Source organism: Oryctolagus cuniculus, chromosome 14 (genome assembly GCF_964237555.1).
Source record: "Oryctolagus cuniculus chromosome 14, mOryCun1.1, whole genome shotgun sequence".
Taxonomy (NCBI): domain Eukaryota; kingdom Metazoa; phylum Chordata; class Mammalia; order Lagomorpha; family Leporidae; genus Oryctolagus; species Oryctolagus cuniculus.
The window spans coordinates 23,513,160-23,530,962 of NC_091445.1; the positions used below are offsets into that span (position 1 = coordinate 23,513,160).

The 17,803-nt window shown below is 36.2% G+C and overlaps 1 pseudogene; it reads right to left on the reverse strand.

Annotated features, from left to right (window-relative positions):
• LOC100356453 (ubiquitin thioesterase OTUB1 pseudogene) overlaps positions 1-15,523 on the reverse strand; it is a 43,302-nt pseudogene extending 27,779 nt beyond the window's left edge.
• Positions 15,524-17,803: the final 2,280 nt, after the last annotated feature.

Genomic DNA, 17,803 nt, shown 5'->3' on the forward strand with positions numbered 1-17,803 from the left:
GCTCCAATTCCAATCCAGCTCTCTGCAATGGCATGAGAAAAGCAGTGGAAGATGGCCCAAGTCCTTGGGCCCCTGCACCCATGTGGGCGATCTGGAAGAAACTCCTGGCTCCTGGCTTCAGATCAGCTCAGTTCTCTGGCCGTTGCGGTTATTTGGAGAGTAAACCAGCGGAATGGAAGACCTCTCTCTCTGGCTCTGCCTTTCTCTGAAACTCTTCCAAATAAATAAAATAATTCTTTAAAAAAAGAAATTAATGGGGACAGCATCATGGCTCACTTGGTTAATCCTCCGCCTGCAGCACCAGCATTTTATATGGACACCGAATTTTAGTCCCGGTTATTCCTCTTCCAGTCCAGCTCTCTGCTGTGGCCCGGGAGGGCGGTGGAGGATGGCCCAAGTGCTTGGGCGCCTGCACCTGCATGGGAGACCAGGAAGCAGCACCTGGCTCCTGGCTTCTGATCAGCACAGTGCCAGCCATAGTGGCCATTTGGGGAGTGAACCAATGGAAGGAAGACCTTTCTGTCTCTCTCTCTCACTGTCTATAACTCGACCTGCCAAATAAAAAAAAAAAAAAATTAATGGTCATTATACTTTGATAATACTTCTTTGTTGAATGTTTATTTCTTTTCATGTTGTTCTGTTATTTAATAAATGCATAATTATGTATTATTCATATATAATGGAATAAGAAGTCAAAAGTTCTACACATAAAAAGCAGTGGAGTTAGACACACTTTTTAGGAAGGGATTCACAGGGTAGATAATATCTAGTTGGGTACTTTTGGTGGATTTTAGCACCACATGCATATGTGATGTGTATTAAAGGAACTATATCATAACTCAGTTCACATGTCTTACAGATAAGCCAGAAGGAATTGACTGGTAAATTATTGTTTTAAAAGATTTTTGAGAGAGAGAGAGATCTTCTATGTGTTGCTGTTTACCTTCCAAATGGCCTCAATAGCCAGGGCTGGACCAGGCTGAAGTTGGAAATGGGATCTCTACCCTGGTTTTCACATGTGTGGCAGTGGCCCAGGTGCTTGGGTCATTTTCTCTTGCCTTCCCAAGCACATTAGCTAGTAGCTGGATTCAGAACAGAGCAACTGAGACTTGAACTGGCACTCAAATATGGGATGCTAGCGTGGCAAATGGCAGTTTAACCCCTAGTTGGTAAATTTAGGTAGAGAATTTCATCACAGGATGACTGAGAAAGATGAGTGTCATCTTAATCTGATCTGTGATGGCTCCACCACTCTCTAAGGGATAGACAGCTTTTGAACATGGCCATGGTCCGGGACACAACTTCCACCAGGTAACCATAGAGACAAGCTATCACATAGTGCTCTTCGATTCAAGACCATGTTTCTCACTTGTTCCTTATACAACTACAGCGAGGTTATTAAATTTCAGATTTCATTTTATTCATTACAAGCATGCTATATACCCAATCATTGCCAATTCCCTTTACTTTCTTTTTTTTTTTTTTTTTTTTTTTTTTTTTTTTTTTTTTTTGACAGGCAGAGTGGACAGTGAGAGAGAGAGAGAGAGAAAGGTCTTCCTTTGCCGTCGGTTCACCCTGCAATGGCCGCTGCGGCTGGTGCGCAGCAGCCGGCGCACCGCGCTGATCCGATGGCAGGAGCCAGGTGCTTCTCCTGGTCTCCCATGGGGTGCAGGGCCCAAGCACTTGGGCCATCCTCCACTGCACTCCCGGGCCACAGCAGAGAGCTGGCCTGGAAGAGGGGCAACCGGGACAGAATCCGGCGCCCCGACCGGGACTAGAACCTGGTGTGCCGGCGCTGCAAGGCGGAGGATTAGCCTAGTGAGCCACGGCGCCGGCCTTCCCTTTACTTTCAATTTACAAATTTTCTCTTCCTGTTGGTTATATCTATAAATTGAGAATATCCTTTTAACGAGTTAAACTCTATCAATGTCATTTTTTTTTCCATTTTACAAGATGTCCTTCATTGGAAACTGTTATGTAGAGACAAAATACATCAATGTTTAATTTATTTCTGTTTAATTTATTTATTATGATCCTTACATAGGCTCTGAAGAAGATTCTTCTGCTCATAGTATATCATTATCATAGGTAGATTAAATGTAATCATTATATGTTTTATTTATATTTTCTCCCTTCTAATTTCTCTTATATTCCAAATCTGAAGAATATTACTAATGTATTAAAATATATCTTTTTAAAAACATATTTATTTATTTATTTATTTGAAAGAGCTACAGAGAGAGAGAGAGAGAGAGAGAGAGAGAGAAAACACTTCCATCTGCTGGTTCACTCCTGCAATGGCCACGGCTGGGCTATGTTGAAGCCAGGCTGGAGCCAAGAGCTTCTTCCAGGTCTCCCATGTAGGTGGCAGTAGCCCAGACACTTGGGGCATATTCTGCTGTTTTTCCCAGGACATTTAGCAGGGAGCTGAATTAGAAGTAGAGCAACTGGGATGTGAACTAGTGCCCATATGGAATGCTGGCATCAAAGGTGGCAGCTTTACCCATTATGTCACAATGCTTTCTCCTAAAATATATCTAAGAATATATGTGAAGTATATATTACTTATTTTCACAATTATTATTTATATCAATCACATTGTGCAACATTGTTTTCCATATTAGGGCCCAGCGTGGTGGTACAGTTGGTTAAATTTCAAGCTGCTCAACTTCTGACTTAGCTCCCTGCTAATGAGCCTGGGAAGATAGCAGAAGACAGCCCAAATACTTGGGACACTGCACCCATGTGGGAGAACTGCATTGAGTTTCAGGTTCCTGGCTTTGGTCTGTCCCAACCCTAGCCATTGTGCTCCTTTTGAGAGTGAAGCAGTGGACAGATCTTTGTCTCTCTCTCTTTCTCTGTATGTGTGTGTGTATGTGTCCCCCCACCAACTCCAATTCTTATATAAAGAAATCTGTACACCAAACAGATTTTTTTAAAATTTCCCATTTTTACACCCAGTGTTATGTTTCTAAGACATGTTTCATCAATAACACTTAAAAGCTTATCCAGGTCTTGGACGTTCTACACACTAAGTAGTCTTCCCTTACATGCCTGTATCAAATTTTTATTGTCAATTCCCTCTGTGAGAGTGACCCAGGTATCTCCATTGCAAACATGTTCAAAGGAACATCGTTATGATCTAATTTCATTTTTAACAGATCCATAAATCTCTTAAAAATGGTGCACTTACTTATTTCTTTTACATCAATGAATGAAAGCTTTTATTTCCTCACTTTCTCTTTCTTTCTTTCTTTCTTTCTTTCTTTCTTTCTTTCTTTCTTTTTTTTTTTTTTTTTTTTTTACAGGCAGAGTGGACAGTGAGAGAGAGAGACAGAGAGAAAGGTCTTCCTTCCATTGATTCATCCCCCAAATGGCCGCTACGGGCAGGCGCACTGAGCCAATCCGAAGCCAGGAGCCAGGTGCTTCCTCCTGGTCTCCTATGCGGGTGCAGGGCCCAAGCACTTGGGCCATCCTCCACTGCACTCCCAGGCCACAGCAGAGAACTGGAAGAGGAGCAACCGGGACAGAATCCCGTGCCCCAATCGGGACTAGAACCCGGGGTGCCGGCGCCGCAGGTGGAAGATTAGCCAAGTGAGCCGCGGCACTGGCCTATTTCCCCATTTTCTACTAACACTTGAGCCTATATAACTTTATAATTTTAGAACAGTTTATTGGCATTTTGCTAACCTCTTCATACATTTCTTAGCTTTGCTTATGTTGCCTTTGGTTAATGAAAATAATTTATTTTCAATGAACTTATTTTTATGTATTTTCTTCATTTTATGGTTAGTGCTTTTATGAACTTTAAAAGAAAATATTCTCTACCTTAGGATCACAAAGATATTTATTAATTTTTCATCTCTCATTGAATTACTTGACTTTAAAATTAATCTTTATGTCCAGCCTGAGGTCAAAGTTTTCCATCTGTTAAATATTGCTCACAATCAAGGTCAAACATTCCTCCTTTTATTCCTAATTTAATATAATCTATGTCACATACATCTAATGGTTTCATGATTTATTTATTTTGAAGGTGTGACTTATATAGATAGACAGACACACACACATACACACACACACAGAGGGAGAGAGAGAAAGAGCGATCTTCCATCCACTGGTCCACTCTCCAGAGGGCAGCAACAGCCAGAGCTGGGTAATGCCAAATCCAGGGGCTAAGAGCTTCATCCAGGTCTCCCACATGGGTGGAAGGGGCCATCTTCTATTGCCTTTCCCAGACCATTAGCAGGAAGCTGGAACAGAAGTGGAGCATCCTGAAAATGAACCAATTGTCGATATGGCATGCCAACGTCACAGGCAGCAGGTTTACCTGCTATGCCACAACAGCAGTCCCTAGTGCTTGGTATTTCATTATTTTAAAATTCACTTTATCTTTCCACTAATGTCAAATGAGCTATATAAATGTCCCTGAATGTGTAGAATAGCTTAACACCTGGTAGAAATCCTCACTTGCTCTTTACTTCCTTATGATTAATTTTAAAAATCAGCTTGGTATACATTTTATAGTCATTATTTCCCATATACATTTTGAGTAATGTTTGGCAGAGCTTCTTGTAATTTTAGTAGATTTGTTTTCAATTATTACTTTGATTTGACAGAATACATTTGTAAAATGCAGTCATGGACAGAATGTACACTGAATATTTCTTGTTTTCCTTTCCAATATTTGCTCCTTTTCTCTGGACTTGGGCAAATGCCTCTCCCTTCTCTCACAATTAGGGCCACAGTAAGGGTTTCTCACTATCATGTTTTGGAGGGAAAACAAACTTAGGTCTGAACTCCACTGACTCTTGTAAACTATTAGTGGTAGCCAGCACTGCTGCCACATAGCAGTCCCACACAGACGTGTCCCTTGAGGACAGGGATAGAGGCAGATTACCAGTAGGCAGATAAGGAAAAGTAGATGCATTTTCAGAACATGAGTTTACTTATCAGTCCACCAGGGCACATCTATTTGATACATGCTATTTTATTTCACTTGCCTGTTCTGTTGTGATTTCTTGTGTGTGTAAAAATGCCTCTATAATAAAATATGATTTATGCACTCAGTATTTAAGAGCCTAAAGATAAGCATTAGTAATAAATGCACAACTAGTTAGTAGATGCTTATAGATGTATAATGAAGTAACAATTAATATGAATTATTAATTTTTAAAGAATGATAAATTTTTTTTAACATTTATTTCAAAATCAGTTACACAGAATGAGGAGAGGCAGAGAGAGAGGTGGGGGGTCTTCCATCTGATAGTTTACTCCCCAATTGGCTGCAATGGCTGGAGCTGCGTAGATCTGAAGCCAGGAGACAGGAGCTTCTTCCATGTCTCCCACATGGGTGCAGGGGCCCAAGGACTTGGGCCATCTTCTACTGCTTTCCCAGGCCATAGCAGAGAGCTGGATTGGAAGTGGAACAGCTGGGTCTCGAACCGGCACCCATATGGGATGCCGGTGATTCAGTCCAGGATGTTAACCCACTTTGCCACAGCACCCAAGAATGATAAATTGCTAATGAGCATACCAGGCGTTATATATCTGAAAGCCTGTGAATCTAACTACTTCTTTTATTTTTAAGATTTTTTAATTATTTGAAAGGCAGAGTTACTGAGAGAGAGAGGCAAAGACAGAGAGAAATCTTCCATCTGCTGGTTCATGCCCCAGATGGCCACAATGGCCAGGGCTAGGTCAGACTGAAACCAGGAGGCAGGAGCTTCTTCCAGGTCTCCCATGTGGATGCAGTGGCCCCGGAAGTTAGGCCATCTTCTGCTGCTTTCCCAGGCATGTTAGCGGGAAACTGGATTGGAAGTGGAGCAGCTAGTACTCATATGAGATGCCAGGTACGTATAAACAGGAACTCATATGAGATGCCAGCACCTGCAGCAAACCCATTTTTTTCAAGATTTATTAATTTATTTGAAAGGCAGAGTTGAGAGAGAGAGAGAGATTCTAAGTTCTCAAGTAGATGGCATAAGTATTTTCAAGTCTTATGAGAATATTTTTAGAAAAAATAAAAAATTGGTTGGTAGGTTCCATACACTATTATGCATATCTTCTTTGTGGAAAAATATTTATTCTTTATAAGTCACCGAAAGTCTACTTTGAGGTGAAAACTGCTGAATACATTGTGTAACCTGGTTTGGGCGTGATTTTAATTTGGAGGGGGTTGATGATATTGGCATGTTAAAAATGAGAACTGACTTTGTGTATCTTGTAAACGGAGCTAAAATAAAAAATTCACAAAAGATTTTGAGCACAAGACATTCCAGGACATATTAAAGATATTTGACTTCATTACCAACACCGATAGTCTTACAATAATCATATTGTAATTTAAAGCTAGAACTCAGTTGGACATTGTTAAGGGTTGAGTGGGATTTGTCTCCCCAGATCTCATACAGCTATTTAAATATGAATTGTTGATGGAGGAAGGGTAGAGATTTATCTAATTGCAGCAGCTACGATTTGTGGCCAGAGGGGCCTTTGGATCATTGAGGGTGTGTCCTCCATGGGTGGTTCCAATGAGAGATTTGAGTATTTTGAGTTTGAGTTTGCCTCTCTCATTCCTGCCCTCCACCTCCGCCATGACTAACTTCCATCAGACACTGGACTGTGGGAACTCATGATCCTGCAGCTGCCAACTATAAGCTGAAATTAACCTTTTCTTTCCCAAATAAGTTCATCTTGTATATTTTAAAGTAACAGAAAGCATCCTAATACAGATATATATGAAATATTTCCTCTGATATATTTAAACACGAATCTGTATAGATTTTCTACATAAATTTAAAAATATATAAACACATTAAAAGTAAATAGAGGGGCCAGCACTGTGGCATAGCAGGTAAAGCTGCCACCTCTGGTGCCAGCATCCTATGTGGTCGCCGTTCATATCCCGGCTACTCCACTTCCAATCCAGCTCTCTGTTATGGCTTGGGAAAGCAGTATCTTAAGATGGCCCAAGTCCTTGGGCCCCTGTACCCGCATGGGAGACCTAGAAGAAGCTCCTAGCTTCTGGCTTTGTATCCATGCAGCTCCAGCTGTTGTGGCCAATTGGGGAGTGAACCAGCGGATGGAAGACCTTTCTCTCTATCTCTCTGCCTCTCCTTCTCTCTCTGTGTAACTCTGATTTTCAAATAAATAAATAAATCTTTTTTTTAAATCAATAGAAGCATTTGAGAAATTGTTTTATCTTTCTGGAACATTGATTTGTAATTTATTGTCCAAATCATGCAGCTTTTGTAAAGAAGATGGAATTCAGGAATAACAGCTGGAGGGCAGCAAAGCAGAACAGACAGTTATGCTACTTCAATAATATTAGGTTATTTCTGATTGCATATGTGATTGTTTTTCTGTAGTTTTTGTTTGTTTTCAAACACTACCCATGTAATGTGGAGAATCAGTGGGAGAAGGTGTCTAGAATTCTTCTGTTGATCCTAATGTAGACATACTCTGGGCTCAAGAACATCTGTGGCAATATTGCTTGATAATTGATGATTCCAAAGGATGCAAACTTATAGATTACTCATTAGTGGGAAGAGATCCAGACTTCTCTTCCTTATCTAAGTTTTCCATGGCATAATTTCTCAGCTTGTTACTAGTAACAAGCTTTTCCTAACCATCAGAGAAGTTTTTGAATTCTGGTGACAGAGATAAATGGAGAGGTGGCCAAACTGTGTATTGTTAAGGCAGTACCTGCTCTGTTTCCATTTGCTATTTTACACCATTTAGTAGGAATTACATGCTGCCCACAGTAATTAAAAATATGTGAGAATCACAAGCAAAGACAGTTCAGGGATTTTCTGTTTGTCAAAGCAGCTGGTTGAATTGCAAAATTCTTATGCACAAGGAAAACATACAGAAATAAATCATTATTAACCATGCTACAGAAATTTTTTTCTGAATTTTTGTTGCTTGGCAATTAGTTCTAACTTGAAAAACTGTCAGATTTATCAATTTCAGTAAATCTTTTCAATTTATTTTTGTTTTTACCAAAACATAATGAATATGTATTTGTATTTACTTGCTAAGTTATTGACTTATAAGTTAGCAAACTCTCTCAAGTCACTGAATCATTTTCAGAAATAGCACCATTGTGTGACTAAATTTTAGCAGGGGTATGCAAGACTCAAAAACTCCATATAAATGCTGTAAAGAACAGTTCACATAAACTTCACCATTAAGTCAGATTTTTTTCTGACTCAATGGATGGAAAAAACCACATAAAACATTTTACAAACCCCCGAAATTGTGTCATTAAAGGATAACAAATGAGTTTTAAACCCAGTGTTAGAGTTTTAATGTAACTAAACAATATCAGTCTTATAAAATCACATGGCTTTATACATGTTCAAAAGTTTAGTACAGTTGATCACTAGTGAAGTTCCACAAATGCACAGTGAAATTAGAATAAAATATTTTCCAAAATAAGAAAAATACTTAAATGTGTTCTGTATTTAAACATTCTTGAATTAACTTTTAGCCATATGTATAATTAAGAAGTCATTTTTAAACCATTTTGGAGGGAAGGTAGGATAGATAAATACATAAGAATGTAGTATTTTTGTCAAATTAGAATGAGTAACATGACCAGCACTGTGGCTCACTTGGATAATCCTCCGCCTGCGGCTCCGGCACCCAGGGTTCTAGTCTCAGTTGGGGTGCCGGTACAAGTCCCGGTTGCTCCTCTTTCAGTCCAGCTCTTTGCTGTGGCCTGGGAGGGCAGCGGAGCATGACCCAAGTGCTTGGGTCCCTGCACCCGCATGGGAGACCGGGAAGAAGTACCCGGCTCCTGGCTTCGGATCTGTGCAGCTCTGGCCCTAGCGGCCATTAAGGGAGTGAACCAATGGAAGACCTTCTCTGTCTCTTTCTCACTGTCTATAAATCTCTCTGTGTCTTTCTCTCTCTCACTGTCAACTCTGCCTGGCAAAAAAAAAAAAAAAAAAAAAAAAAAAAAAAAAAAAAATTAAAAAAAGAATCAATAACTTACTATTCTCCTTGCATTTGAAAATATTTAGACATTTTGCATTTTTTTAAGTGTGCTAACTTGACAAATTAGTTTGGCTGAATTGTCAACTAATTCAAGCATTAGATTGTCTTTGATATAGAATGCTACATTTCAATTAATAGAAAAGCTATTCAAATTAGCTCTATGACTTTGCAAATCATCATATACTGTACAATGCTATATCTACTAAAGGAACAGCTTCAATGGTAGATAAAATTTATTGTAATCCCACAGAATGTCTTGTGGAAGCAATACTCAAAGTTCTATTCCCATGGCATTACTATTTAGTATGATTTCATGTTCTAATGTGATTTCATGTTAAAATATAATGTTATTTATTAAAAATTTTTATTCTGGCATGCAATTTTGTTGAAGATACAGATGAATATGAATACCCATTTATTGTTCAGATTTATTATTCAATTCTTTCTATGTCTTTACCTCAATAATTTGATGACCACCACAATGTTTCAACTTACTCCTTTATTCCAAAGAAAGTATTTTACATAGCTGTACTTTCAACAATATTTTTTCAAAGAAAGTAGATTTATATTATATTCCATACTTTGCCAACTTTGTGCCCCTACTCACCTTTACCACAAATAAGCAAACTCTGCCAAGAAATCAATTCAGCGTAGAAAATTTAAATTACTTTCCTAAGTCTGTGGTAGATCTTAGAGGGAAGTAAATATGAAATAATTGTAACACTGTCTTGCACAAGGTGTGCACAATTTAGTATAGTTCTTTCATAAATAAAAACACTATGTTAAAGAAAGTTAAGCAATTGTATAAAAATCCCATCAATAGTATTCAAATTATAAGCTGAATATAGTAATCAGTATTTGGGAAAAAGGGAGACAACTTTTTTAGCAAAATAATATTTCAAGGAATACTACATGTTTACTTTAATTAGTTTGTTATTCAAGCATCACATTTGGATGCATTATTTTGTTGAAAATGGGATTTACTTCAGTGATTCTGGGTCCAAGGGTTTAGTGTGACTTCTCTGCTTCTTGTGTGATTATCCCTGTTTCCTTGAGTTTGCAATTTACTGTCTATAGTGAAAACTATATATTAGCTTGTTAAGGATAACAAAAATCCTCCTACGTATCACAACTTTGTTTGATCTAGAATTAAAAATCAGTATTGTTAATATTAAAAGAACTTATCCAACATACACTAATGAAGTTCCACAATTGCACAGTGAAATTAGAATAGAACATTTTCCAGAAGATAGATTTTTAAAGATGAAATTTTGATATGAAAAGAATCACTTTCAGATGTTAATTTTTAAATCAACATTTAATTGTTTAAGTGACTTAATTGGTTTTCTCGCAGTAGAAGTTAACTCCATTCACCTGTTCATTGTAATGCCATACATCATCCTGTGGAAGCAACTTTCACTTGACTGGACACTTGTTTCAGCAAATGTGCAAAGGAAAAGTTGGACTTTTGATCATAAAAGTTTTTTCATAAGACTTTAAAAATTATTTAATGCACATAGATATTACTGTAGTTATAAAAGGCAAATATATATAATATATGTATATTAATATATGGAGACAGATTTTGAACTTAACGAAGGCTAAAATAAATATAAACTATAACCAAAATTGAATAGTGCCTGCCTCCTGGCATTTGTGTAGATAATTGGATAACTGAATATAGGAGGCTTATTTGGTTTGAACAGATATTAATTCAAAGGGGCTATTTAATAACACTTCCTTTAAAAATGATAGTTGATGTAATTAAAATTCAATAATTTTTTCTTCTGTTTTGTCACTTTTGCTTTCCATTCTCACTTTCTTTTTCCAGTCATATCTTTCAATACTGGTATTTTATGATGGAATGTTATGTTTGTCTTATTAATAATAATTTTGGTTTGTGGTTTCAGTAGTTGCTTATAGTTAATAGTATGTATTTCCAATATATCATGGTTTAACTTCTACTGATATTATACTACTTTACCTGTAGTGTAAGAAATAATATTAAATTTTCATTTCTTCTTACTTTTGCTTTTTTATCACATACTTTTATTTTACATACATTATTCAACCCTCATTATATTTTTATGACTTTCTTTCAAAGCAGGTAGTGTATTTTAAAAGGACACATGAGAATTTCTCAAGAAGAAAGATCTCCTATATTTACCCATAAGACTTCTTTTCTGTGGTTTTCATTATCTTTGTGTAGTTCCACTTATTCTTCTGGTACCTTCTTGAGTTTTACTTAAGTACTTCCTTAAACTTTTCTTATAATATGGTTATGTTGGTGAAAATGTTTGATTGCTTTACATTTTAAAAAACACTATTTCACATACTTTTTCAAAATATAATTGCATGTACTGTTCTTATTGTTTTCTTGTTATAATTGTTCCATGAACTCCCAAACTTCTGTCATTGTTATCTTTATATATATAATATACATGTGATATAACTTTTCCCTTGGTAAATTTTAATGTTTTATGTTTTTTACCTTGCTTAAGCGATTGAATTATGATGTACCTTAGTGTAGTTTTCTTCATCTTTCATTTGGATATTGTTGAACTTCTTGAGTCTATGGGTTTGCAGTTTTTATCAAAATTTGAACATTCTTATTCATTATTTATTCAAACAATATTTCATGTCCTAATTTCTTCCCTTACGGATTTCATATGCCACCTTTGGTTGGTACTCAATCTTCATAGCCTAATCTCTCAAGTTGCCTACCTGTGCACTCTATCCTCTCCAGTTTTCTTTCTGCCAATTCTAGCCACCTTATTTCCCTGAGTTCTCAGTGCCACCTCCTAACTCAGGGATTTCAACCTGCTGTGATAGAGTTAGCTCTTTCTGTGCCATGGTCTACAGAGCTCTGTCTTTTTTGCATGACATATCCAAGGGAAAAATGCTGGGAAAAGGCATACATGTGTATGTCTCACAGACATCACATACAGTGCTACAGAGTGTATATGTGCAAGCATGTCTTCCATGTACTTTGTGCTATAGTTGTTCCGAGCTGGAGGGTGAAACTATTACATCTTCAATGGAGGCTGAGGTCTCTAACAATTTTTCTGTTTATACTTCAACCCTGTACTCTCCATACCTTTTACTTTTCCTAGTCTGCTGTCTCTTTGCGGAGTCATTGTGACTTCATAGTTTACTTCAACACTAATTTTGACTTAATAGTTATGACTTCTTTTAAAATATTTCTGTTATTTAGTGACTTTTCAGTGTATGTGTCACAGACTACTCCCTCTCATTCCTTGTGCCATTGACTTCACAGAATTTTCTCAACATGTACACCCAACAGCAGGTGTTTATGGCATTATATTGACAATTTAGATTCAATATGATGCACAACAATGACAGAATATTTTAATAATTCCCCACAAATTACCTTTCTTGGTGTTCTATCCTCATGTTTGATAAACATTTCATAGGCTACTGTATTTTTTTAGCTTAGAAAACTTTCTGTGACATTTCTGTATTTCAAGTTTGCAGACAATGAATTTTCTCAGGCTTTGAATTATTCAAAAAAAGTCCTCATTTCATTTTGAAAGGAATGTACACAGAGAATGTAATACTAATAATACTTTTTTTTAACATCTTTGTGTGCTTTTTCACTACCACCCGGATTACATAATTAATGATAGAGCAGCAGGGTAAATTCTTATCTTTTCCTTCTAACTCATCTTCATCTCTCAAGCTATTAACATATTATCAATATCATGCATTTTCAACAATTTATTTATGAATCTTGTGTATTGAGATGATATTCTTTGCATTGATTTGTCTGAGGTCTTTGATATTACAATTCTATAACATGATTTGCCTGAGATTTTGAAAGATTGATTTGTTATTTCTTCAGATATTTTTCCAACTCCTTCATTTTGTTGAAACTCCTACTAAGAACATTTTTCTTAACCTAATTTTCCACAAATCACTGAGGTTCTATGTTTTTAATGTTAGTATTTTTGTCTGTTCTATATCTGTATTAACTGTTCTTGTTTTTCCAGTGTGTAATATGTTCTGAATTTCATCCAATGAATATTGAATTTCATATTTTTTTCTGAAAATTCCATTTGGCTCTTTTGATATGTTCCATTTGTCTCCTTTTTATGGTAACGGGTTCCTCAATGTTGTTGAGTGAGTGTAGTGCATTTATAACAGATTTTGAGATTTTATTATATGAATTATATTCTATTTATTGATTTTTATCTGGTTTGGGATCCTATTTTCCTCATGTTCACACTAGTAATATTTGTCCTCATATTTTTGTGGCTAATGGATTTTGTTTTTTTCTCTCCTAATCTACCAAGATTGTTAAATAAGTTTTTCTGTAGTAGTTAAACTCCAGTTCACTGTTTGATCAGTTAATGACGTGTTTTCTAATTCAATTGTGTATTTTTAGAGAAGCTTATATTCCAGGGTAGCCTAGCATTACTATATTCTCTGCTGATGACTGGTTCTCTTCTTAAGGACTGTGGATTTTGACGAAGATTCTCCACTCCAGCTGGACATGAAAGCCTCCCAGCTCTGTATTCATACCAGCAACTTAGCCTATAGGTTCTCTGTTCTCCTGACCTTGCAAAATTTCTACAACGCATTCACATATAATGCATTCAGGATCACATAATCACATTCATATACAGGTTCCTGAAACTGTGTAAAATAACTACTCTGTTATGAGATCTTTAATTTCTAATGGCTTCTTCTTCAAAATCAGAAAAACTTCAATTCTGCAAAACATATATGTATTGCTTGGTTTCACCCCATGCACCATGCTCTAGATTTTCCTTCAAGCAGAAAGCTAGAGTGATGAAAATTTCCTCCTTCAGTTCTCCTTTCCCATGGATAACACACTGTGGTATCTGATGCACAATGTATGCACATATTGTTTAATTTATATTGTTTACTGTTGCTTTTGTTTATATTGTAGGGAATGTGTAGAGATAGTAAATTCATCACAACCAGGATTGTCCAAACTTTTTTGAGTTCTCTTAAAGCTCGGAAATTGCCAAAAGGTATGAGTGAAATGCATATATATATATATATATATATATATATACACACATACATACATACATAAATGTCAATTTTAGAGATGTCCCAGAAACTATACACTTTTAAAATGTATTTCAATTCCAAGCCAAACATTTTAGTATAACATAATGCATTCTATAGTTAATAGAGGAAAAAATGGTAACGACTAGGGTTATTTTACTAAGAAGAAGTCAGATAAATGAACTCATTTAATTTTTTCACTGAATTACTAGGTTTGAGATATTTGGACACCTACATACCTTTTTGTTCTACTTGTGACAAAATTTGATAGACAGTCTCATATTTTGTTTGAGGGCATGATTGGACAACAGAGAGTTGGTACATTTATACCAGGTTACATATTTTAAATGTGACAAACTACCTGAGGGAGAATCTCATCATTTTTAATATTTGACTTTGAAAATCAGAACTGTGTTACGTTGTAAAAACAAGCTAAATGGCCTTGTGGATTTGGGGCCATTGTGATAGGTTTAAGCTGTGTTTTATGTATAGGAATGATACATTTCTCTATGAAAACTTTTCCTTTCATTGGATTTTCCTGCTTTTGGGCAAGTTAAAAACAAGATCAGAAATTTAACTGTATCCTTTTTTTTACATAAAATATATCTTTATTTTAATATAAAATATTCATAACTCTTCTGAAAATATCTTTGGGTAAGTGCTTCTGTGGTAATAGGATACAAGAAAGAGAACATTTTAAATTGAAGAATTATTCATACTAGACATTTTCCAAAAGGTTCTGAGTTAAACAACTCTTGTATATTTTAGACCTAGTCATATTATTAAGCTTCTTTTAGTTCTCTGAAAACATGTCAGAGAAAAATGATACTGAGAGGAATGCATTTTACTCATAAACTTCTAATTGGAAGAGAAAATTATAAAGAGGCAGTGAATAATGAGGACAAATGTAAATGAAGATTAGAGGGGTATATTTCAGGAATTAATTGCAAAAGCACTCTTACAATGTCAAGAATCAGAAAACTGAAAGAACAAGAATCCCAGTGTAGGTGTTTATCTTAAGTGCAAATATTATGTATATAATGTTATATATATATACACACACTATATATATAACTTGCATAATACATGGTTTTGTTAATAATAGACTATAAGCTTTTTATCTTCTAAACAGTAGTTAAAAAAGAATGTGTGCTTCGTATGCTTAAGCCCAGGAATAATAATAACAAAAATTACTGTTTCTTAAGTAATTATTCTCAAGTATTGTGTTAGATATTAGCTCTAATTGTTACAATAATATAATACTTCAGAAAAGTTTGAGAAAATTTGAATTAAATGATGAGTTTATTTTGTTGCAAATATTTTTAAATTTATAAATAGTTTTTTAGTAATACATTTTTTCATAAACTTTTGGAAGTCTTCTTGTAACCGTCACACTGGGTGATCCTGACCACTTTTGTTTTTCCAAATGGGGAACTGTCTCAAGGTTGAATGCATTGCCCATGATGAAGGCAGAATTGGAATACAGGTCTTCTTGACTCTGGCTTGAATATCTAAACTCTTTTGTCTCCAAATGAAGTAGATATGATATAGTTTTTTTTCTGTTTGATTTTTTTTTAACTCTTCATATCTTTTCACAGTAAGCGCCACAAAATCCTGGTGGTAGTTATTGAGGACAGATGAATTTGTATTTCATTTGAATACAGGTAGCTGTAACACACTCACAAATACTGCTTCTTCCAGAAACGTTTATGATATTTTCCAATTCTAGCACGTTGACTTTCTGATAGCCAAATGCTATCAGAAATGCTGCTCGCTACGGGGTAGCAGGTCCGATGGAGCTCCTCAGGACCAGCCTGGGGAGCTCGGGGGCCGAGTGGGATGATGAGTGTCCACGGCAAAGGAATCACACCAGAGCCGGGAGATCAGTCAACGCCCAGGGCACAGCCGGGCTCTCGACTTTATTGGGAGGGGGAAAAGCTTTTATAGACACAGAAAGGGGGCTTTCCAGGGCACAAGGGAACTGAGCCAACCAGCTGAAAGGTAAGGCAGGACAGGAGCCGGGCACACCCTCAAGGGCCTATCGCAGCCGAGGACACGTACTGTTCACGAGTACGGAAGTCTCCTGTCAGGCTAGACACCTCCTCTTGGTATGCCATTTTGTATTTTGGAAACACTGAGTCACTGTAACGCGGAAGTATGGCAAACTCTAGAGAAAGCTTGGAGGTTAGCAGGCCCCACAGCCAAAGTAATTGGATTCCTAAAAAACCCACATGGGAGATTCAGATTGAATTCTTGGCTTTGGAATTTAGCCTGGACCAACTCTGGTTGTGGCAATTGTTTTGGGGATGAATTAGTGGATGGGAGTGTTCTAATGCATGGGTGTTCTCTCCCCCCACCTCATCTAAATAAATAAAAATGAAAAAAAAAAAAACAGTTTCTTTTTGTCTGCTAAAGATACATGATAGTAATTTTTGGAAAACTAATGAGCTCTACACGTTGTTGTCTTGCTCAGTTCAGAGATCCATAGACCTGGGTTCGGGTTGGAAGAAGCCCTTGCAAAGCACAGGGATGCATTTCTTATAGTTCTGGAGCTCCAGATTCTGAGATCTGGGTTCCAGCAGATCTGAGCTCTAATGTGGGTCCTCTTTGGGTTAGAGACTTCTCATTTTATCCTCACGTGGTGAAAAAGAGTAGTTAGTTTTGTCCTGTTCTTGTAAGAACATTAATCCCATTCATGAGAGTTCCACCCTTAGGACATGTTCACCTCCCAAAGGCTCTACTTCAAAAACACCAGGGCCCTTCTGTGGGTCATTATTTAAAAATTTCAGCAACGTGTTCCTCATTTGAAACCATTGGTTCATCTCGGTGACAGATTGTTTTAAAAGTCAATCAAACAAACAATATTAATAAAACACAAAATACTTTGCTCCTGGAAGGATGATTTCTAGACATTATCTTTGGGTGTCCTAAATTATTTGTATCAATACTCTTTAGTTATCACTACCAAGCTATTCTCTTATACGTATTAATGGGATTTATGGTGATAAAATCATAATCTGTTGCAATTAGATATTGCTATTTATAGTTAAGTGGATGAATGCTTTTTGTTGTTCTGTATAGGAAACTTTTTTTTCTGAAGCTATATTTCACTAAATGATCCTGTGGTTACTAACATGGCATCAATGGATAAGAAGGAAGAAGTTTTCCTACAGTGAAGAGCCTTGGTTTTAATGTTGCAGTTTTGGTCCACATTCTTGGTTGCAACAATTTAAACATTGGGTTTAGCTGGATATGAAGATATTTACAATCCCCTTAATCTATTTTGGCATAGGGTCATGATTACTTTAATAGCTGCATTTATCACCAATAACTTATACTTAGAATAGTACTAGGGTGATTACTCTGTTCACTAAAATTCTATGAGGAAAAATAAGCTTTAAATATTATTTCTATTCAATTTATAGAAGATAAATGAGCCATTTATTATCCCTTTATATAGATGACTTACCTTTACTCAGATTTTATAGAGGAGTTCATCATTAAATACATCCTAGTAAAAAGAATGCTTTCAAATGAATTTCAGAATCAATTGAGAAATTCATATTAAAATGTTGTATCATATTAGAAGTTCTATCTCATTTTGTAGTCTTTTAAAAAATGTTAATATTATCCAGACAGAAAGTTCAAATTAGATGCTGTGATTTTTCTTAAATAATAGCAACTACAGTAATCTCCATTACAATTACATTTTTTCCATTTTATTTTCTCATTGGACTTTGTT